At 41.8% G+C, this 24,314-nt stretch overlaps 1 protein-coding gene across 9 annotated transcripts in view; it reads left to right on the forward strand.

Moving 5' to 3' along the window:
- RSRC1 (arginine and serine rich coiled-coil 1) overlaps nt 1-24,314 on the forward strand; it is a 350,934-nt gene that overhangs the window by 106,592 nt on the left and 220,028 nt on the right. The window lies entirely within an intron of this gene.

Here is a 24,314-nt window from a genome sequence, read left to right on the forward strand (position 1 = left end):
TGTGCATCACCCATATGGGTAGGGATGGATGGGCACCCCCCCGGTCTGGGTTCTCCAGGTACCCAGAAAGCCCCTGCCCATGCTTGCACACCCCCAGACCCGCGCTTCACCCCCCCGCTCTTTGAGCCACCTGTCAGGGTGGACACTGAGCCCGTAGAATCCCAGAGTAGTTCTGATTCTGAGGAAGAGCAGCCGCTCCTGGGAGAGGAGCGCGCTCATCTTTCCCAGGACTAGCAGCTGGGAGAGATTCCTCCCACCGGCATTCCTAGCATAGATAGCAGTTCCGGGAGTGAGAGAGCGTGGGAAGCAGAATTGCTGGATGCGCGACGCCGACGCAGGGAGCAGCGCCAAATGGAGGGCGCGGAAAGGAGGCGTAGTGCCTGGTTGGCGCACTAACAACGGTTGAGCCCAGAGGATCCAAGAGAAAAGGGGAGGGACTCTCCCTAGCTCATAAGTTCAGGGTCTGCCAGTGATTCTCCTTCAAACGGGGACCAACTGTTCCAACTTAGGGCATAGGTACTCTGCTGCTCATATCTAGTTGCTAATGGTAGAGTTGTTAAGTTATAAAAGAGGAATAAAGCTTTGAAAAGAATCCCTTTGTCTGTGTCTGGACTTGGCTACTGGATTAGACTGAGAGAGGCCTCCAAGGAGCCCTTGACACCACCCACACTCACCCAGGACCCGTCTGTGAGCACAGTGAACGCCATTTTGCAGAAGAAAATGGCAATCGTGAATATGTGCATATCTAGTCTTATGACAAATGGTACCATGAATAACCCATATGCACAAGATTACAGGTGGAGGCAGGGGTCAAGTGTGGGCAGGGGCTCAGTGGGCTCTGCTCAGGGGTGCAGGTAGGTGGGTTCGCTGGACCCCTGGACCCATTTGGGTGCCCACGCCATCCCAGCCTGAATGGCAGTCTCATCATGATCAGGATATGTATTTTGATTGTGCTAGATATATAGGTGTGACATCAACTCAATACCGATATCGACTCTTTCTTGATACCAATCACCTCCTTTCGCGTCGATAGCTTGTCCTCTGGCTGAGATTACTTTTCTTCCATCTCCGCCAGTGCTGCCACGATCTACATAACTGGTTCGTTATTTTTAGTTACCTTGTTAATGTGGGTTTATCTTACTTTATAATAGACAGAAAATAAGGATATTGCATTCCCATCTCCTCTCGGTAACTCAACCTGCAACCATTGGTCTGGCTTCTTCTTCTTTCTTTCTGTATTAATTATGTATTAGTATATGTATACCACTTTTTAATCATATCCCCAGTTTACAAATAGAACAATTAAAATGTAAATACAGAAAAAAGCAAAACTAAAAAAGCGGAAAGCCTCAAAATCATAAAAGCAGCATGAAACAGTCAGTGGGATTAAAATTCAATCTACAAAGCTCAGGAAAATAAAAAATGGTATTTGCCTAGTGCCAAAAGGACAACAAAGTAGGTGCCAGGTTACTTTCTGTGGAAAGTGTTCCATAACTAGGGCACCACCACTGAGAAGGCTCGCTCTCTCTCTCTCTCTCTCTCTCTCTCTCTCTCTCTCTCTCTGGTGGCCACCTGCCTCAGCTAAGATGGTGGGCGCAGCTGCAGGAGATCCTCTATTGAAGTTCTTCAGTGGCAGCTGATGGCCAGTCTGACTGCTGGGGTGGAGCCAAGGGGTCAGCAGAAGCAGAGCAGTCTTTTGAATCCCCACAACCAGTAACCCATACCACAGAAATGGGAAACTGAGGCACATGAACTTTAAGATCATGAGTGCAAAGGGGGGATTCTCCTGTTCCAGGAACAACTCCTATTACACAGAGCATCCATGACTTTAAACCCAGACTGCAAAACAGTTTGCGTCAGGGGGGGCGGCCGGGGGGGGTCCACACAGCCACATATGATGATGCCAATACCAACACCTCAGAGCCACAACACAGAAAAGCAGGCTTTGGAACCTCGGAGCAACCCACTGCAAAAGGGGAGACACACAACATGACTGGCAGTGGCTCTCCAGAATTTTGGTCAGGAATTTTTCCAACCCTACCTGGAGATGCCAGGAATTGAACATTCTGCAGGCAAAGCATGTGTTGCACCACTGAGTCTAATGTTGCAGAACCCAGAGTCAGAGAGACCACAGAGTAAAGGAAAAAGAGATTCTTTATTTAACGCGCGGGCTTAAGGCAGGCATCATTTCCAAAAAGCCAGAAGCCCCGAAATACATTAGCACATTGTTTTTATAGACATTGTGACACATATGAAACGGCTCCTCCTTCCTCTCCCGCATGGGGTTGCAGTCCTCAACATTTCTTCTCTTAGCACCATTGTTTATAATACAAGAACTGGGTTATAGGGTAGCCATGATAAGGAAAGAACAGAAGAGAACAGCAGAGAACAAGATATACAATTGTATGACCTTTGACAAGATAAGGAATTCCTGTGTCTTGTCAGCTTACAACAATATATTCAAGGGAGAAAGAGCTCAGCAAGAACATGAAGCATGAGACTGCATGAGGCTACTTAGTCTGACCCCCGATATGGCTGCTACAATAGATTCTCTCCTTTTTAACACTCATTACTAGGGATGTCAGAGAATTCCGCCACGGATCTCGGGGAGGCCGAATGCCAGCGCATTCAGCCCCCCAAAATCGGTGGCGGAACGGTCTGCCCCCCCGGCCCCCCCAGGACGAGACTTACCTGGGGCAGGTCTTCCTGGCGGTGGCGGCTTCGGCAGCTGCGGCGGCCGGTCTTCTGACCGGCTGCCGCCGCTGCCATTTCCAGTTTTTTTTAAAAAAAAGACATGATAGGCTACGTAAAGATTTACATAGCCTATCACGGCTAGGTTTAAAAAAAAACCCGTGATAGGCTACATAAATCTTTACATAGCCTATCATGGCTGACTTAAAAACAAAAACAAAACAACGCGCGTACACAAATGGCGGCGGCCACGGCCGCTGCCATTTGCGTTCCTTATTTTGGCACATCTTAGTCTACGTCAAGATTTATATAGACTAAGATGGCGAAAATAAGGGGAACGCAAATAGCGCTTTTTTTTTTTTTTTTAAGTCAGCCGTGATAGGCTACGTAAACATTTACGTAGCCTATCATGGCTGGCTGCAGGGACGCAAACGGCGGCGGCTACAACCGCCGCCATTTGTGTCCCTGCTAGCCAGTGGCCGGATGTCCGGCTGCTGGCAGAGACGGCCGGCGGCTCCGCAGAATCCCTGCGGAGCACAGCCGGCTGTCCAGGATTCCGGGGGGAGGGACGGACCGCCTCCCCCCCCCCATCAACATAATCAGAAGCTGAGGTAGGTCTTCACAGAACCGATCAACAACACCTTCTAGAACTAACACCAAGAAAAGATGTCCTCTTCATCATAGGTGATTGGAATGCTAAAGTAGGAAGTCAAGAAATCACCGGGATAACAGGCAAGCATGGCCTTGGTGTACAAAATGAAGCAGGACAAAAGCTAATAGAGTTTTGCCAAGAGAACAAGCTGATCATAGCAAACACTCTTTTCCAGCAGCACAAGAGGCGACTCTACACATGGACATCACCAGATGGTCAATATCGAAATCAGATTGATTATGTCCTTTGCAGCCAAAGATGGAGAAGCTCCATACAGTCAGTAAAAAGACCTGGAGCTGACTGTGGCTCAGATCATGAGCTGCTTCTTGCAAAATTTTGGCTCAAATTGAAGAACGTAGGGAAAACCACTAAACCATTCAGCTATGACCTAAATCATATCCCTTATGAATATACAGTGGAGGTGAGGAATAGATTTCAGGGATTAGACCTGATAGACAGAGTGCCTGAGGGACTATGGATGGAGGTCTGTAACATTGTTCAGGAGGCAGCAACTCAATCCATCCCAAAGAAAAAGAAATGCAAGAAAGCAAAGTAGCTGTCTGATGAGGCTTTACAAGTAGCTGAGGAAAGAAGGGAAGTGAAAAGCAAGGGAGAAAGGGCAAGATATATCCAACTGAATGCAGAGTTCCAGAGAAGAGCAAGGAGAGACAAGAAGGCCTTCTTAAATGAACAATGCAAAGAAATCGAGGAAAACAATAGAATGGGAAAGACTAGAGATCTCTTCAAGAAAATTGGAGATCTCAAGGGAATGTTTTGTGCAAAGACGGGCATGATAAAGGACAAAGAAGGCAGGGACCTAACAGAAGCAGATGAGATGAAGAAGAGGTGGCAAGAATACACAGAAGAACTATACAGGAAAGATCTGAATGTCCCTGATAGCCATGATAGTGCGGTCACTGAACTTGAGTTGGACATCCTCGAGAGTGAAGTCAAGTGGGCCTTAGGAAGCATTAGTAACAACAAAGGTAGCGGAGATGACAGTATTCCAGCCGAGCTGTTTAAGATCCTAAAAGATGGTGCTGTTAAAGTGCTGCTCTCAATATGCCAACAAATTTGGAACACTCAACAATGGCCACAAGACTGGAAAAGGTCAGTTTACATTCCAATTTCAAAGAAGGGCAATGCCAGAGAGTGTTCAAACTACCGTTACATTTCCCTCATTTCACATGCCAGCAAGGAAGGTTATGCTCAAAATCCTACAAGCTAGGCTTCAGCAGTATGTGAACCGAGAACTACCGGAAGTACAAGCTGGGTTTAGAAGAGGCAGAGGAACTAGAGATCAAATCGCCAACATTTGCTGGATCATGGAGAAAGCAAGAGAATTCCAGAAAAATGTCTATTTCTGCTTCATTGACTATGCTAAAGCCTTTGATTGTGTGGATCACAACAAACTGTGGCAAATTCTTAAAGAGATGGGAGTACCAGACCACCTTACCTGTCTCCTGAGAAACCTGTATGAGGGTCAAGAAGCCACAGTAAGAACCAGACATGGAACAACCGATTGGTTCAAAATTGGGAAAGGAGTACGACAAGGCTGCATATTGTCGCCCTGCTTATTTAACTTATATGCAGAGTACATCATGAGAAACGCCGGGTTGGATGAATCAGAGGTCGGAATTAAGATTGCCGGGAGAATTATCAACAACCTCAGATACGCAGACGATACCACCCTAATGGCAGAAAGCGAAGAGGATCTCAAGAGCCTCTTGTTGAGGGTGAAAGAGGAGAGTGCAAAAGCTGGTTTGAAACTCAACATTAAAAAAACGAAGACCATGGCATCTGGCCCCATCACTTCCTGGCATATAGAAGGGGAAGAAATGGAAGCAGTGACAGATTTTACTTTCTTGGCCTCCAAGATCACCGCAGACGGTGACTGTAGCCATGAAATTAAAAGACGCTTGCTCCTTGGGAGGAAAGCTATGGCAAACCTAGACAGTATAGTAAGAAGCAGAGACATCACCTTGCCGACAAAGGTCCGTCTAATCAAAGCTATGGTTTTCCCAGTAGCAACGTATGGCTGTGAGAATTGGACTCTGAGGAAGGCTGAGCGCCGAAGAATTGATGCTTTCGAACTGTGGTGCTGGAGAAGATTCTTACGAGTCCCCTGGACTGCAAGGAGGTCAAATCAGTCCATCCTAAAGGAAATCAACCCTGACTGCTCATTGGAAGGACAGATACTGAAGTTGAAGCTCAAATATTTTGGCCACCTAATGTGAAGAGGAAAGTCACTGGAAAAGTCCCTGATGCTGGGAAAGATTGAAGGCAAAAGGAGAAGGGGACGGGAGAGGATGACATGGCTAGATAGCATCACCGATGCAATGAATATGGACTTGAGCACACTCCGGGAGAGAGCGGAGGACAGGAAGGCCTGGCATGCTATGGTCCATGGGGTCACGAAGAGTCCATGAAGGACTGAACAACAACAAAAAGAAATGACCCCATCCCCATTGAAATGAAGAATGAATAAACAACAGATACTCAGTTGCAGTTACTAATTTATTTTGAGCATGATGTTCTTTTACACAAAATACAAACTTTTAGCATTTGTGAAATGAAGCTAACTTTTACTGAGGCTTATGCAGAACATACCAGAAGGCTCCATTTTGAAAGATCCATCAAATTATCAATAAAGAGTGGAGGAAAAGCATGCAATTCTCAAAGTGCTTTTCACAAGCTAATAGCATGTTATAAGCTGTAAGTACTGATAAAGAGCACTGTATTTTTAAACCATCAAATGCTACCACAGTATATTCCTCCTCCCAGTATTAAAAAGCAAGAACTTCAGGCTAAACTTTGCAGCATTCCCCCCCCCCCACCCCGACTTGGCTTTTTCAGTGCTCGCCCTGCCCAACCGCTCATCCTACTCATTGTTCCACCTCTGCCCTCAGAGGGGGTTTAGACTGCAGTTTCAACATACTCACCACAACAGTCTGAGCTGCAACTGAATAAAAAATACACCACCACAAGCCTGAAGGTGCCACTGCCCACCAACTCTTCAACAGACCCGTGAAGAAACTAAGCTAGGTTTCTTCCTAGCTTCTGAAGCCTTAATCCTTCTGAAGCAATTATGTGATTAACTGTTAGACATGCACAAAGGATGCCTTATTGGTGTGACACAAGATGATGACGATGATAATGATGATAGCAACAACAACATCTCTACTTAGAAGTAACAGAAGCAGCACAGTACAAAAATTCAGTTTATGCATCTCAACTCAGAAGTACAAAGGACTGTATTATTTGAGAGCAAGCATGGCGAGCAAGTTCTGAGAGCATCCTTCCAAAATCTACTCATTTCTATGTTATGGCAATAATGATAATGATATCCTCAGAGCCTTTGGCACAAAAAAGCAACCTTTGGAACCCTGCAAAAGGGGGGACACAGAGCATGCCTGCAAATCTGGTCTCACTCATTCTCTCTCTCTCTCTCTCTCTCTCTCTCTCTCTCTCTCACACACACACACACACACACACACACACACACACACAGTGCCAAACAGAATCACTCCTTTGAAGCCACATTCTCCTGTTCCAGAGAATCAAGTGACTTTATGCTGAGGATCCAAAATGGGGAGGGGAGGGGAGCCACACAAAATAAGACAATATTATTGTTATTAATAATGATAATAGTAATATTTTCAGAGCCACACAGAAAAGCGGGTTTTGGAATCCAGCAGCAAATTCTGAGAGCCTTCAAAACCCAGCCCTTTGGATGTTATGATCATAATGATATTCTCAGAGGAACATCAAAGAAAAGCAGTTTTCATGAATTTCTCCAGACGCCCAGCCCAGAAGAAGGAAAGTTTTTAAAACCCGCATTAGGCCAGATTAGTTAGTCTAAGCCAGTCAGCCTACAGGGGTAAAGAGTTTTAAGGCTGCAATCCTATACTGCCCTTATCTGGGAATAAGCCTCATTGAACTCAATGGGAGTTACTTCTGAGTAGACGCCCATAGGATTGAAACGTAAATAAATTAATTGGGGACCGCAGAAGTGGAAATGGATAAATCTCAGCTTGTATAATTTCCCCCCATCTAGACATAGATTCTTAGATTTAAATGTTAAGGGCACAATCTTATACATGTTTAGACAGAAAAAAGTCTCAACTTGGCTGGGATATGCTGGAGTTGTAGGACTTTTTTCTGTTTAAACATGCATAAGATTGCGCTCTTAGGCCCTTTATATTCTCCTTCCCACCACAAAAGGGAAATGATTTTTACCCTACCCCACTCATGCAAATGAATTTTTAGAAAAATAATTTGTGCAGGGAAAAATGAGACCCAAGCCCACAAAAATGAATGAAGGTCAATAGCAGCAAGAAACATTTTAAGAACTATAAGATCATATTGCAGTAATAGTGATCATGATTGTGAAATCATGTCTGTCTCTCCACACACATGCATGTGAAAAATGGCTGCTGCTATTGCTGCTTTCTGTAATATAGCCCTGTTTGGGAGTCTAGCACATTGCCTCTCAGTGGCTGTGCCCACAAGTGTTCCGATAGGCCACTAACTGCTGTTCATGTTAGTTCAGCCAGCCAGACTGAGCTGTAGCAATTGGGTGTCCACTGCTGGCATCTTTCTGGCTACATCCATTTTGGAAGGATCAGGGTCATAGCTGATTGGCTGCCTTATGCACAATGACTGTGTACCTCACTTTCTTTTTTAAGCCACCATGCTAGTTTCAGAGGAGCTAGCCCTCCAGGAAGGAAGCCAGTGACCAGGTGGCTATGTCTAGCTCAGCTTACAGTTGGTATACCAGCTTAAACTGGGAAAAGGTACTCTGTGCCACAGAAGTAACTTGCACCTCTAGCAACCCCCAAGCTGTGAACCTGTTCCTTCATGGGGGGTGCAACCCCATCTAGCACAGGATAAACACCACTCCTTTGGGCAGACAAACCACCTACACATAGTACCTCTGTCTTGTCTGGATTGAGTTCAGTTTATTTGCCCTCATCCAGTTCATTACTACAGGCAGGCACTGATTTATCACTTCTATTGCTTTTCCTGAATTTGAAGAAAAGAGAGAAATGGAGTTTATTGTCATCTGGACAAAATAAAATGCTGTGGGGCCCACAGCATAAATACGAAAGGGTTGAGCAATAGATCCCAATTCCTTCTGGAACTGGCTGAATTTCAGGTAGGAATAGATCTACTGCAACACAGTGATTCCCATCCCAGCTGGTCTACCCAGAAGGATACTATGGTTGACAGTATCTAAAGCCACTGAGAGGTCTAGGAGAATTAACAGGTTTATAGAATCATAGAATAGTAGGGTTGGAAGGGGCCTACAAGGCCATCAAGTCCAACCCCCTGCTCAATGCAGGAATCCAAGTCAGAGCATCCCTGACAGATGGCTGTCCAGCCTCGTCTTGAACGCCTCCAGTGTGGGAGAGCCCACCACCTCCCTAGGTAATTGGTTCCATTGTCGTATTGCTCTAACAGTCAGGAAGTTTTTCCTGATGTTCAGCCAGAATCTGGCTTCCTGTAACTTGAGCCCATTATTCCGTGTCCTGCACTCTGGGATGATGGAGAAGAGATCCTGGCCTTCCTCTCTGTGACAACCTTTCAAGTATTGAAGAGCACTATCATATCTCCCCTCAGTCTTCTCAAGGCTAAACATGCCCAGTTCTTTCAGTCTCTCTTCATAGGGCTTTGTTTCCAGCCCCCTGATCATCTTTGTTGCCCTCCTCTGAACCCTCTCCAGTTTTCACTGTCAATCTTTCTCCAAGTATAAATCATCCATCAGGGCAACCAAATCAATATTGATGCCAAAGCCAGGTCTGAAACCCAACTGAAATGGATCTAGAAACTCAACTCATCCAGAAGTGCCTTGAGTTGTATAGCAACAACCTACTCAAGCACCTTGTCCAGGAAGGGAATATTAGCAACCAGCCAATAATTAACATCTTCTGGATCCAGAGCAGGTTTCTACAGAAGAAGCTAAACTACTGCCTCTTTTAAAGCAGATGGGATTGTTTCCTCTCTCAAGAAGGCATTTATCACTTCCTGGTTCCAGTCAGTCCCACCCTGCTTGATTTAATCAGCCAAGAAAGGCAAGGGTTGAGTAAACACCACTCTGCATTAGTCTGAGCTCCATGTCAATGTGCTTAGACCTTAAAAACAGAAATTCATCCAATAAGACATGACCAGGTGGAACTCTGGACACTTCTGTAGACTGACCTGAATTGATAGTTGCATCCAAGTTACAGTGGATATGAGTGGTTTTATGTACTATAAATACTACAAATATTTATTGCATTAGCAGAATAGCCATAGCAAACACACAACAACTAATAACAATACGTGACATCAGTTAAAATACATAAAATAGCATAGTAATCCTTTAAAATTAACCAGCCAAAGCCAATAATCATAACTATATCAAATCACATAAAAATATTGGTTGCAGGTACAATTCCAACAGTCTAATATTACATAATAAAATCCATACAGTCCAAAGTAAACAGTTAGGCAGCCGCAGTTGGAACTGATTTTTTCTTTAAAACGCCTGTGATAAATCTCGACCCGAAAAATCTCTCATGTTCTGCTTCAAATCTCAGGCACCAAAATACGACATGGGCCAAATCTTCAGTGGACCAACAGTTGCAGGAACAGACCCTTTCATTATATGGAATCCCCTCATATCTTCCCTCTAATGGTAATATGTTCAGCCAAGTAAAAGCTTTCCTGAGTTCTTTAGTAAAAGCCTTCCTGAGTTCTAAACTCATTAAATCTGTGAAATAAGTTGGAAGTTTCAGGGGCAGAGAAGAACATGAGGAGTGGTGCTTATAAACGGGTGCTGATTTTAAAATACCCAACAGTCCATTATCTGATTGAACATCACACTGAATATTCTTTGCCGCACTGAAATCTTGGCGGCAAGGAAACCAAGGCTTCTCAAATATCCTTCTCAGAATCCTAATTTGGCCACTAAACTCAGTACAAAGCTTCGCCATGAGTTAGACTTCATTTCCCCATAAACCGATGGTAACCCCCCCCCTGTAGATTCACAAAAAAGAATTTTCAGCCAATAACTAATGGTTGCTTTGTAAACCAGCATCTTTATGGGGAAAAGGGCTAACTCTGATCTAATAAAAACTGAGGCTATTGATGGTAGAGTTATCAACAAGAGCCGAGCAAGCTTATTTTGAACCACTACGACGGGGTAAAGATTTCCATTGCCCAAATTGGCGCTCCATAAAGCAACTGAGAAAGAATTTTCTTTTTAAAAATTTCCAAAATTGGGGGAACCAAACAGCCTCCTCTATATCTATAAAATCTAAGAATGCCAAACTTAGCCTTTTCAAGCTTTTGCTTGGCATAATCAATATGAGCTACCCAGGAACCTGACTGAGGAAATACAACACCTAGATATTTGAAACAAGACACCTGTTCCAGTAACTTTCCATCCAATGTCCAATTATGACCTCAAGTTCTTCTACTGAAGACCATTATCTTAATTTTATCATAATTAACATTAAGCAGATTCTCTTTACAATATACACCAAACTGTTTTAATAATCTCCTAAGACCAATTTGGGAGTGGGATATAAGTATAGTATCGTCTGCATACAACAATATTGAAATTTATCACCTACTCTTAAAGGAAAAAACTGTGATCCTGATACATATTCAACTATATCGTTCAAGTACAGATTGAAAAGTAACAGGGCCAAGATACGACCTTGATGTACCCCTTTAGTGGTTTTGACTGAGATGGACAATTGCCCATGGGCACCTAATCTAACCTTTAAGGAGGTATCAGATTTATTTATTTCATTTCATTTCTATACCACCCAATAGCCGAAGCTCTCTGGGCAGTTCACAAAAATTAAAACCAAAGAGCACACAAAACAATATAAAATATATAAAACATTATTTTAAATCCCTGCATTGTTGCTAGGTTTTATTCTGGTACAAGCCATGAATTCACTCAAGCAATTGGCTATCACTGTGCAATTTAATTAATTTCTACCACAAAAGATGCCTCGGGATGGAATCAAAAGCCGCTTTAAGATCTATAAAAGCGACATATATTGCCTAGATGCTCTAGTCACATATTTGTTGATAAGGTGTTGCAAGAAAAAACAATGGTCCAAGGTTGAATGTCCAGCCCTAATCCGATTTGTTCTGGTGCCAGCAATTCATTACTATCCACCCAAGACTCCAGTTCCAAAAGGAGATGTCTTGCATAGAGTTTGCCTATTAAATCCAGCATGCTGATTGGCCTGTAGTTAGCTGGATCAGTTCACACCCCCTTCTTATAAATAGGGACTACAATAGAAAACCAATCATGGGGAAACCTACCACACCTATCAATATGGGTAAACAAGGTAGCTAACAATGGTGCCCACCAGTCCTCAAAAGCTTTAAGCATGTTAGAGAGGATAAAATTCTTGCCAGGCACCTTATTATTCCTAATTGCAGAAATTGAAGATTTCATTTCATTCGGGTTATTGGGTGGCCAGACGTGAAGTAAATGTAAAGGTAACACAGATGAATCTGCTGTCTCTTCCATCTGAGTAGGATAATTAAATAAATAAAAATATGTGCTTCCAACCATCTTTAGCTATATAAGAATCCAGTTCATATCGTGCTCAGCCTAGGTTTTATCTTAAAAGTGCTTGCAGACATGTCAGAATGTCTCTCTGAGGGTTCCTTAACATCACTAGGTGGGCCAAATTGTAGAAGGCCCCAAACCACCAGGAAGAGGTTTGCTGGACAGCACTGTAAGGATGTAGTGGTATCAGAGAAGTGTTTCTTTGCTAATATCACAGCCACTGGGTAGGCTTAATAATAAGCTCTGACTTAGGGCTTTGGGGTTGGGAGAGATTTGTGGCTGCATTTCCTAGCCACTTGAGGCAGCTTTTTTTTTTTTTAACCAAAAACAAAAGAAGGGGGGGAAAGCCCTCATTACTGTAAGTTTATTAAATTATTCTAAAGTCAGTCAGTCTCCCCCCATGAATGTCCCAGATTTCCCCCCACCCTCTGTTGGAAAGAAAGGTCTGATGAAGCAGCATGTGCGGGAACCTTTACCCAGCCCCACTCTGACTAGTGTTTGATCATTGTAGGTCTTCTCACAGCTGACTTCCTTTGTTGTTGTTCAGTCGTTCAGTCGTGTCCGACTCTTCGTGACCCCATGGACCATAGCACGCCAGGCCTTCCTGTCCTGCGCTCTTTCCCGGAGCGTGCTCAAGTTCATATTCATTGCATCCGTGATGCTATCTAGCCATCTCATCCCCTGCCGTCCCCTTCTCCTTTTGCCTTCAGTCTTTCCCAGCATCAGGGTCTTTTCCAGGGAGTTTTCTTTTTGCATTAGGTGGCCAAAATACTGGAGCTTCAGCTTCATTATCTGTCCTTCCAATGAGCACTCAGGGTTGATTTCCTTTAGGACTGACTGATTTGACCTCCTTGCAGTCCAGGGGACTCGTAAGAGTCTTCTCCAGCACCACAGTTCGAAAGCATCAATTCTTCAGCGCTCAGCCTTCCTTATAGTCCAGCTCTCACAGCCATACATTACTACTGGGAAAACCATAGCTTTGATTAGACGGACCTTTGTCAGCAAGGTGATGTCTCTGCTTCTTACTATGCTGTCTAGGTTTGCCATAGCTTTCCTCCCAAGGAGCAAGCGTCTTTTAATTTCATGGCTACAGTCACCATCTGCGGTGATCTTGGAGCCCAAGAAAGTAAAATCTGTCACTGCTTCCATTTCTTCCCCTTCTATATGCCAGGAAGTGATAGGGCCAGATGACATGATCTTAGTTTTTTTAATGTTGAGTTTCAAACCAGCTTTTGCACTCTCCTCTTTCACCCTCAACAAGAGTCTCTTTAGGTGCTCTTCACTTTCTGCCATTAGGGTGGTATCGTCTGCATATCAGAGGTTGTTGATCATTCTCCCGGCAATCTTAATTCCGACCTCTGATTCATCCAACCCGGCATTTCTCATGATGTACTCTGCATATAAGTTAAATAAGCAGGGTGACAATATGCAGCCTTGTCGTACTCCTTTCCCAATTTTGAACCAATCGGTTGTTCCATGTCTGGTTCTTACTGTTGCTTCTTGACCCTCGTACAGGTTTCTCAGGAGACAGGTAAGGTGGTCTGGTACTCCCATCACTTTAAGAATTTGCCACAGTTTGTTGTGATCCACACAATCAAAGGCTTTAGCATAGTCAATGAAGCAGAAATAGACGTTTTTCTGGAATTCTCTTGCTTTCTCCATGATGCAGCGAATGTTGGCGATTTGATCTCTAGTTCCTCTGCCTCTTCTAAACCCAGCTTGTACTTCCGGTAGTTCTCGGTTCGCATACTGCTGAAGCCTAGCTTGTAGGATTTTGAGCATCACCTTGCTGGCATGTGAAATGAGCGCAATTGTGCGGTAGTTTGAACACTCTTTGGCGTTGCCCTTCTTTGGAATTGGAATGTAAACTGACCTTTTCCAGTCTTGTGGCCACTGTTGAGTGTTCCAGATTTGTTGGCATATTGAATGCAGCACTTTAACAGCATCATCTTTTAGGATTTTAAATAGCTCGGCTGGAATACTGTCATCTCCACTAGCTTTGTTGTTACTAATGCTTCCTAAGGCCCACTTGACTTCACTCTCTAGGATGTCCGGCTCAAGTTCAGTGACCGCACTATCATGGCTATCAGGGACATTCAGATCTTTCCTGTATAGTTCTTCTGTGTATTCTTTCCACCTCTTCTTAATCTCATCTGCTTCTGTTAGGTCCCTGCCTTCTACTTGCTTCATTACTCTCAGCTCCCCAGAATATCAAGGAATTGACAGGGCATCAATAGAAGTGCCAGCCATTCCAAATGGAAACTCCCTAAGGGCACTATGGAATCCTGTGGTTTGCATAAGATTCCTGGGGTGTATTATCTTAATTGGTCCACCACCCCTACTGAGGGGAATAGCTGCTGTGAGTCTGAACCTCAACAGGAAATGTTCCAACCATGACAAGGGAGTTTTTGACTGCCATCAGCCTGTCCAATTGAGAAACCAACTCAAGAGTGTGTCGTACTGCATGGGTTGGGCCAATTACATGTTGGGATAGCCCTATATTTGTAATGGGGCCATGAAGTCCGGAGCCACCCCTGTCAAAGCAGTTGTGACATGAAGTAACATCCTGAGGGTTCTCAGCACCAAAACTGAGACCACCTGTCAGCTCAGGCCGGGAGACTGTTCAGCAGGATAGGCAGTACACTGGCAGAATCCTTAATCTGTCCTCATTAAGTAACACAATGTACGAACACTTGAAACTGGAACCCAGAAGACACAAAGCCTGGAGAGGAGATTGAATTCTTATAGATCAGGGCTAAGGAACCTATAGAGCTAAGAAACATATGGCTCTCCAGAAGCTGTTGGGTTCCAATTCCTATCAGCCCCAGTCAGCTGAGCTAAAATCCAAGCATACCATATTATAAGATACAGTCAATACAAACAATTAGAATTGATAATCCTGCCAAAATGGAAATAAGTACAGGAACCAAACAGTTAGAAATCGCAATCCTTTATCCAGTCAAGAGTCCCTATCTTATCAGGGAAGTCTAAAGATATTCCAGTCAATACTTCTCAAGTAATTTAATAGCCTGGTCCTCACCTTTGCTGTCCATCCAAAATGACAACACTCAAACCCTTGAGTGTTGACCTACCATTGAAGGCCCGCCACCTGTATCAGGCCTGGGAGGAAAGATCCCATCAACCCTTAAATGGTCACTAGGACCAAGGTGTTTCAGATGTCTTGGGAGGCAGGAGTATGGGGGGATAAGACTCCCCTTACCCAGACTGTAGGCTTACCGTCTTTTCTACGTTATCTTCTTCTGCTGACTGTGGCAGTATTAGGAGAGCTGGGGCAGGTGGATTTAATAAAGTCTCTCCCAGCCCTCCTGATGACCCAGCTGTACAGTGTTTGGTCTGCTGTTTGTGTTGCTGTAGGGCAGGGGTGGGTAATGTGTCTCCCTCCAGATGTTGTTTGACTGCAACTGCCATCAAACCTAACTGCATAGCAGATGGTGAGGGATGATGGGAGTTGCAGTGCAACAACATCTGGAGGGCCATATGTTCTCCACCCTGGCTTTAGGGCCTGTGTCAGGTTTGAGGGAGATTCCCCACCCACCCTTAAATGGCATTTCAGATGCTGTCAGAAAGTATGAATGTAATGTGTATTGTTGACAAGAATTAACTGAATTTTATAGGACCACTATTCATTATAATTTGTGTGTGCTGACTGTAAGTGCAAAGTGATTAATTCTGTACATGCTATGAGCTAGCTTTGAATGCAAAAATGTGTTCCTAGAACTTGGATAAGGGAGCTTGCTGCAGGTAGGTTGGTTAGTTCTTCTACATAGTCTCTGTGCATAGCACGTATGGGTCTGTGCCTTCCTGCCCCCCCCCTTTGGGAACTTTCCACAGCTGAGGAATTTTTGGCAGGAACCTGCCCCCACCATCCCAGTGAGCATGTCTTGGGCATGTTCCTGCCTATGGACCTTTAGAAGCTTGGTGCTTCTCAGGTTAACAGTAAGCCTGGCTGTGTTAGGAAGAGGTTTTCCTGGAGTTAAGGGCAGGACCCATGTCTAGGTCTGAAGCTCCTGTTTGAGTGAAGCTGCCTAGATGTTTGTTTAATATAAAAGACCTGAGCTAATGTTAGGTAGAATGTTATAAACAGTGAGATTTTAACATGGTTGAGCATAGAGATCTTGGAAGAATGAAGAGCCTACCAAACATGATTTCTTAAGCCTTCCAACCATGCCTGCCAGTTAGGTAAATATAAGAGCCTAATGATGACTGTTTTGTTGCTTAAGAGGAATAATAATTTAATTTTAATAAGATATATGCTAGCCACTATTTCTACTATGCTTCTAATAATCCTAATTGTGTTTTATTTAGTGACATGTCTTGCTTGTTTCATCTTTGCAGAATTTTGTTATTTTCTAAGATTGTTGAGCAATAAATCTATATTTTGTGGTACCACTTTGTGTTGTTTGGCTTGAGGGATGCTTCAGGGACCATAAACCATATAAATCAGTTCTTGAAACCTGGAACACTTGCTGGGATTTGTTGAGTGGTATCTGTCCATATAGCTGCAGTTTTCTCTCTTGGTCAGGTGAGTCACAGACACATCTGTCTAGATAAGGAAAATAATCTAGTTGGATGGAGTGGGAATGGTTCTTCTGCCCCAATGCTATGATACAGATGAATATTCTGACTTTTTCAGAATGAAGTGACAAATTGTTCAAAAGCAGTGCTGATTCTTCTAGCAAAATGGATGGGTCAAGCTGGATGAGAAGTTCATAGAGGACTTCTTAATTGTGGATTGAAGGGGTTGTGCACTGTCAGTGGTAGCAAAGCAGCAAAACAAGGGAGCTGTAGAGGAAAGGGGAATTGTGGCCAGGGAGTGATGGGGGCATGGTAGCTGTGCGTGTGTGTGTGTGTGTGTGTGTGTGTGTGTGTATTTCATATATTGATTTTAACTAAGTCAAATCTTTGACTGCAGGTTGCTTGTATGTGAGCATGGGTGTGCACATAAATACCTACCACTTTATGTATCTGCTGAAGTACATATTGCTTATAAAAACTTAAGAAACACTTCATTGGTTAGTATCTAGGAAGACATGGTATTTTTAATTTAGAATTTGTCAGTTGGCTCCCCCAACTTGTTGAACACTCTCAGATGAATTCCAGTAGCACTGTTGCTCAGCAAGAAGATTTTGATTTTGCCCAGAAAGAATAATTTTGATTTATTTATTTTCCTTATCTTTGGTTCCCCATATATATTGCAGGGGAGCTATCTAGCTTCCCCCCTCCCCTCAAGATCTCTCTCTCTCTCTCTGTCTCTCTCTCTGTAAATACACATACTGTTTACACATGTTATTTTATTGAGAAGTCACCTGGATCATTGGCATTTACATAAAAAAAGCCCTAAATATAAAACAGTCAGAAATATGCAGTCCACTCACAATTAACATTTCACTTAAAACAAACAAGATATCAAACAAGATGGTTATGTACAGACAACACATTTTTTATTTGTATAATGTTCCCTTATTGTTGCTCCCTGAAGGGCAAATCTGGCAACAATTCATGTAATGTACTTTTGATAATCTTGTAGTAAACAGCCTAACCAAATGCCAATAAATGTATTCATAGACAATTGAAGCAGCATAAATAGAATTCTCCTTTGAGCTTCTTATAAATCACAAAATAGCTAATAATGAACTAAATATTCCATGCCTCCCAAATTACAAACATAGACCATTATCATATTGAATCTAGCTCAGTCTCCCATAAAGTACTATAACGTTCATTGACTGTAAACCTAGAGAAGTAAATACATTTCTCGATCTGTTGTTAGGGAAGCGAGACTAAAACATCTGGCCTATGTCCCCGCTAGGTAAGATCTATAACCATGAGACCACTTTTGTATTTACTTTTTCCTCTTGAGGGTCTTACTTCCAAATTTTTCTGACTTTATTTCATGTCTGGATTAACCAGACCAACTGAGATTAATTTGGCAAGAGTATAGCCTATAATGCTATTGTTTACTAGGCAACTGGAGGAATTCCTTCTGCATGAAGTATAATTATCCATCTGATGATTATAATTATCCATCTGATTTTAAACAGTACTTGACTGAATTATCCTCTGGTAATAGTTTATATGGGTAAGTCTTTGAAGTTGTAAAATGTAGAGAATTTTCTACGAGTTGAACCAAGTAAACCATCATGCTTCCCACTCACAGATCCAGACCTGGTGTGAACACAGCAGTAGGCTAACCAATAATCACACTGGCATCTTACATGCTCCTTATTTGAGCAACTGAAGATATTTTAATGTACAATGACAGTATGTCAGGTGACAATATGAAGAGGATCAGAATATTTTGTGCAAAGAATCCACATTACATAAAATATGTGTATCATGGTGGTTCCTGAATTTTGGGGAAAGGACAGAATAACAGCAATAAGAATCTATTTTATTTAAGAATCTATCTACAGGTCATCATTGAAAATTGATGTTTTGGGTGGGACATTTTATATGGGTAACAAAACAGGCTGGAGAACCTTAACTCATCTCAGAGATTGCTTGTTGCTCTTGTATATGGAAGTTATGAGAAGACAATAACATCTCCATGCTTATTATATTTTTTTCTAATATTTATATTGGGTTAGATCCACAGATGACTGAGCAGATCTCTACTTGTGCAACAGGGCTTCCTGGGCCATGCCCCCCTGTACCCCTCTTGCACAAGTGGAAGTGCCTTTCCGCTCTTGTAAGGCATCTCTGAATTCAAGCCATTGTTATATAATATTTACACTTTCTCAGAAAACTTGTCATTTTATCTTTATCTGATTCATTGACTGAATTTTAAAATATTTTCTACATCAATGACACTTTGTAGTCATTGCAAACACTGTTTTTTGTTAAAAGGAATTTTTTTTTCAGATATTATTTTGTGACTATAACGTACACAAACAATAATACCGATAGAAAGAACGCAAGAAAAAACAAGAATAAAAGCATATCCAATCTCAATAACTGTTCACAACACCATTGATTAAAAAAGAAGTTTTGACACTTCTGATTCAAATATACGTGTTAATATAAGCAGACCATACATCTAAATAAGTATCCAGACAAAATAGATGACTGTAAGAAATGCATTCAAATGTAGCAAAGAGCACTAAGATCTTCAGTCCACTAAATAATAGGTGGTGGGCATTTATCCTTCTAAGGATGAAGTATAAGTTTCTTTACAACTGTTAGGGCTCTCAGAGTCCACTTTTTGTGTTTTGTTATCATTACGAATAATAATATTAATAAAATATTGAACACAAATATTCTGCTAATAAGTAGAAAAGTAATGCAACCTATTTAATTGTTCAGTAAGGATAATGTAATAGTCCTTAATAGTTTTATTTAATTTAAAGTTTGTTTCATGATTGTTAAAGTTACTTCATATTTAATGAACAATAGCTTATTTTATATTTTTAGTGTTAGTGGCACTTATGGGACTAATTTATTTGAAATTAAAACTTAGAAATGATTTACTTCAAATGTTTTGTTGCCTTATGAGGCAGCTTAATAAAGAGAAAAAAGTTTTCTAGAAGTGTTTGTTTAATATGATTCATTTTTTTTTAAAAAAAATCCATCTAATTCATCCTTGTGTGCCAAATGCGTTTAAAACAGACTGAGGACCTGAAGGAATAGAGGAAATGAATGGACACCAATGTGTCCAAATATCTCATTTTGCCTAAAAGCAAGTGCCGGCAGATAAATGCCCATAAAGGGATTTTTTTTCTTAAGCCCCGTGGATTTTTTTTTGCAAGTTTTTTGTGCGAGTTAGAAATGAAAACCATTCATCTAGTGCCCCAAAGAACGGCCTTATTGAATGGAATAACAGTGTAATGTACCATTGAAGGCAGGATTGAAAGTGATTATCTTGTTAACTCTTGACAGTTACCGCCAGCTTGAAATAGAACTGGCAGGCTTGATTTGCAAATGAATTACAGCTTTTTCATTTTGTGCCAGGATCATCTTTTTATATTCTGATATGACAGATGCTGTGTTCCCTGCTTTTGTTTCTCTTCAGTTTTATACTTGCAAATAAAAAACAAAAGATTATGATAGTAATTTTATTTGCATCTTTTCTCTAGGAGTTTATTCTTTGTGGAGAAGTTTTTAATCTTGTATTTCCAAACATTTGTTTAAGAATACATATATTGTTACTAGCAGAATGAAATTCCATTAATTTAAGTACAGTAGTAATTAGGTGAATGTAACATATTTGTATGCTTTTTGAAAATGGAAAATCAATTAGTCATCTGCACTTATAATGTCAGCTTTAAATGTAATTCACTGATGGTTAGTGCATGCTACTTGTATCTGATGGTAGCTAAACAAAATATTTTTTTTCTAATATTTTACTAGAATTTTGACAATGGAAAGTCCATATTTTTTCCTCATTCTCAGCTTTTTATATCCCTTTGTCTATGGATACAGATAATAAAATCTCAGATAAAATAATTGCCAGGCAATTATAAAATAATTTATATGTACCTCATTCATCTTTAACGTACTATTCCAATCCATTGAGTTTTGTTAGTTATTTAAACATAATAAAGCATTAAAACAAATATTCTGTGAAGTGAAATTGTCTCTTTCTATAACTAATTTTCTCTTGGTATTTTTGGGCATAGTTAGATAATGACTCTGACACACTTTGTGAACTTTTCCTTCTGCCATTTCATTTTTATCACTAACTTCTGACATAACATCATTTTAAATGGGTTCTCTCTTTAAGCAGGTGAGAAGCTAATGAAGTTTTTATTCTAATTTTTTACTTGTATTGCTTGGAAGTTAGAAGACAATTTAATAAAATCCAAATTGTGTTAAAAACATGGTCACTGGTTTTGGAGGATATGTGGTATGCAGTGGATATTCTGTGTTTTAGAAAAGCTCCTAATAGCATTAATGATATTCTTACAAATGAGGTGGAGGAATGTGAACTGGAAAGTACAACCTCATGGGTGACCATACCTTCTTTTTCTGCCATGGTTGAACAACCATCGCATCCTTGTCCAGCTAACTTATTGAGATCTAGTCCAAAACCAGAACAAGAAGATAAGTTCGTGTTGGATAGGCTTACTGTAGTTTGGTCTGAGACTGGAATTCCTCATGTACAGATGCATTCTCATCACTTTCTTTCCACAAATCTTACACCTACAGATAGTTGTATGCCAGAAATATCTGCTGTTTCATCTGCTAAAATTGAGAATCTCATGGAAGAGTTACCGTTCACAATAGTATCTTCCCTAAAAATTTAGTCACATGACTTTATTAATTCATTCTGTATTCTTGCAGATGTGTACTTAGCATTTCCTTGCCCCACTTTCCAAATGTTTTTTTAAAAATATTTCATCCCCTGCCTCAAAACAAAACTGTAAATGTATCATGTTACCTGTATTACTGGTCTTGCTGCAAAGATTAAGGTCATGTGATTCACAATACACAATGGTTGATATTATAGAGTACAGCTTCTACTTATTTTCCTCTATAGCTCTTGCATATGACTTATTAAGTTGCTGTTGAATTGACACCTTTTTCCTGTTCATGACAGAAAGGTAGTTAGAAGCATCTGCATGTGCCATCCACTTTTTGAGTGCTCTCTTGCAGCTTCATTGAAGTCTTTGTACTTGATACAAACTTTGGTAATGAATGTGCCCTGTACCCCTCGTATTGCTGGCTGGGGAAATAAAATGCAATAACAGCATACAGGTCCTTTCAAACAGCAGGGTATGCTAACCAAGGATAACATTTAGAAAGCCATGCAAGGTGAAATCGCCTTGGACCTGTACTATCATGCCTGAAGTCATAACTTTCTGTAAGGGCCCAGCACTGTGTAAGCAGCTCAAATTTAATACATCTGATAAAGGATTTGCTTTTGATATATAGTTACCTGTACCCAGCTTTTCCTGTCATTCAAGTTATGCAGTCCTGGTAGCTGCCTCAGTATTTTCAGTTGGGATGTTGTCATGCCTTGCCTCTGCTTGTAGCTGGATATTTTCTGTCTCTTTTGAGGCTGACACATTGGGTGCTACTTGCATGATGTTTGATGAAGTAGTATCTTCAGTATGTGTCTGGGGCTCACTAGGTATCTTCTGCTTTTTGACGTAGCTGTGGATATCCAGAGCTAAACAACTCAGAAACAACTCAGCTTCTTCGCTTTCTCTCTCTAGCAACTTTATATAGAAAACCCTTATGCCTTTCTTTCAACCTTCAGTCAATCAAAACAGTAGCACTGAGTATCTGTTTCCCGTGAGAGGGAGTTTTGCTACCCATTTCCTGAGAACTTTGTCAGCACTTTTGGTTTCTATTCTTGGCCACCACTCCCACCTGCCCCTCAAAAAGCAGCACCCCCATGTGCCACACCTGATCACAGAAAGCACCCAGCTCCTTTGTGTATATTATCATTGTATTTCTAGGGCTTCCAAATCTTGTAACATTTGCAGAAGGATAATCAATCGATCAGAACAAGCAGCATTCATCTGAGCTACCTGCTGGCCCTGGAAGGCTCTCCTCCAGAAAAGTTCTGAGAGTTCGAGTCTGGCAGCCACTCTCAATAGGAAACATCTCAGAGATCACTCTACACCTTTTGTTGATTAGCTGGATGTGTCTGTGTACATTAAAATAAATACTTTTAGGATTTGGTGGGGGCAAGGACAACACCCCCCCCTGCCCTGCAGACACCCATGCACAACCTTAAGACATGGTGGAATTCAAAAGCTCCTCAGAATAAGCTCCTTTCTTAACAAAATCCTCTATATACCGGAATACTTGCCAGTTATTGTCCAGTCCCAAGCTTATATTATTTAGGGATGGGTCTTGGACAGATCATGCCAGTATAGCTGCAGAAGCATTTGGATTCCAATGATTTCTTGGAGCACTTAAGGTTTTGATTCCACATTTTCTGCAGGGAAAGAACTGTACTTGTCAGGGTATTGAATGATCTGCTGATGCCCTTAGCTCCTGGCTGTTCTGGTTATGTTGGACATTTATAGCAGACCTCAGTACAATGATGCTTGACAGATGTTCCTGTCAATCAGTTATTTGAATATTTAAAAAATGTTTTAAATGAAATAAATAGCAGAAATTAGTGTTTAAGTATCAGACCTAAAATATTTGAAGAACTTTAGTATGCAGTGTTTAAGTATGCAGGCCTTTAGATATCATGGATTAGCATGTTACTGGCTAGCTAGCTATCACTAGTATGCTGATACACAATTCTGCATGTCTTTCTCTGACAGTCCTGTCATGTATGTCTCCACACTGAAGGAATGCCTGAAACACTTATTTATTAGAGCAGGTGTGGGGAATCTTTTTTTGGCCCAAGGGCTAGATTACCACCTGGGAAATCCCCCAGGGGCCATATGCCAGCATTGAGTGTGTCCAGAGCTCAGAGTGGATGTGGCCACTCAGAGAGACAAATAGACAGACGGACACACACATGCACGCACCATCCACATCACACTTTTCTGATTAATTCAGGAACAGGGAGGGCCTAACCTTAATCCCCCTTGTGGTGTGCTGATTGGGGAGGTTTGAAATTCCCAAGCCGGCATGCCATCATGGGGATGAAGATCATGCTGGGACAAGGCAGGCATGTGGCATAGCCTGGGCAGTGATGTGAACTGGGTTGGAGACCCTCACTGGCTGCATTAGGCTCACAGGCTGGAGGTTTCCCATCCCTGCATTTGAGTATTTTGCATTCAGACTAGAGAAGATTGTGGAAGGGGTGACCAATATAAAAATGTCTCTGCTTCTTTGGGGGCTGCATATTAAGGAGAACTGGATGGAGGTAGAGAGCCAGGTAAAGAATATGGGTCATGTACTTTCCACAAACATTTTGAGTAAGTGGTGCTTTATTTGTTCTAGACTGCCCCTGTCCTTGCCATAGTGATCCATAGTGTGTTGTTTATTCATTCAGTCGCTTCCGACTCTTCGTGACTTCATGGACCAGCCCACGCCAGAGCTTCCTGTCGGCCGTCGCCACCCCCAGCTCCCCCAAGGTCGAGTCCGTCACCTCCAGAATATCATCCATCCATCTTGCCCTTGGCCGGCCCCTCTTCCTCTTGCCTTCCACTTTCCCTAGCATCAGCATCTTCTCCAGGGTATCCTCTCTTCTCATTATGTGGCCAGAGTACTTCAGTTTTGCCTTTAATATCATTCCCTCAAGTGAGCAGTCAGGCTGTATTTGACTGAAGCTTAATTTTTCTAAACTGTTTAGAATATGAAAGTATGGTTCACTATAGTTCCTGGTACAGGAACAGTAATGTAGGAGCACATGATTATAATATGATCACTCTGTATTCTTTACATTGAGTTAAAAAGTAAGATGTGACAACTCATTGTAAAGGTCTTGTGACAGTGGAGGCTGCTGGACCTTTTTCCTAT

The sequence above is a fragment of the Heloderma suspectum genome, chromosome 3 (genome assembly GCF_057233095.1).
Source record: "Heloderma suspectum isolate Gila_16-S chromosome 3, 16-S_ref, whole genome shotgun sequence".
Classification (NCBI taxonomy): domain Eukaryota; kingdom Metazoa; phylum Chordata; class Lepidosauria; order Squamata; family Helodermatidae; genus Heloderma; species Heloderma suspectum.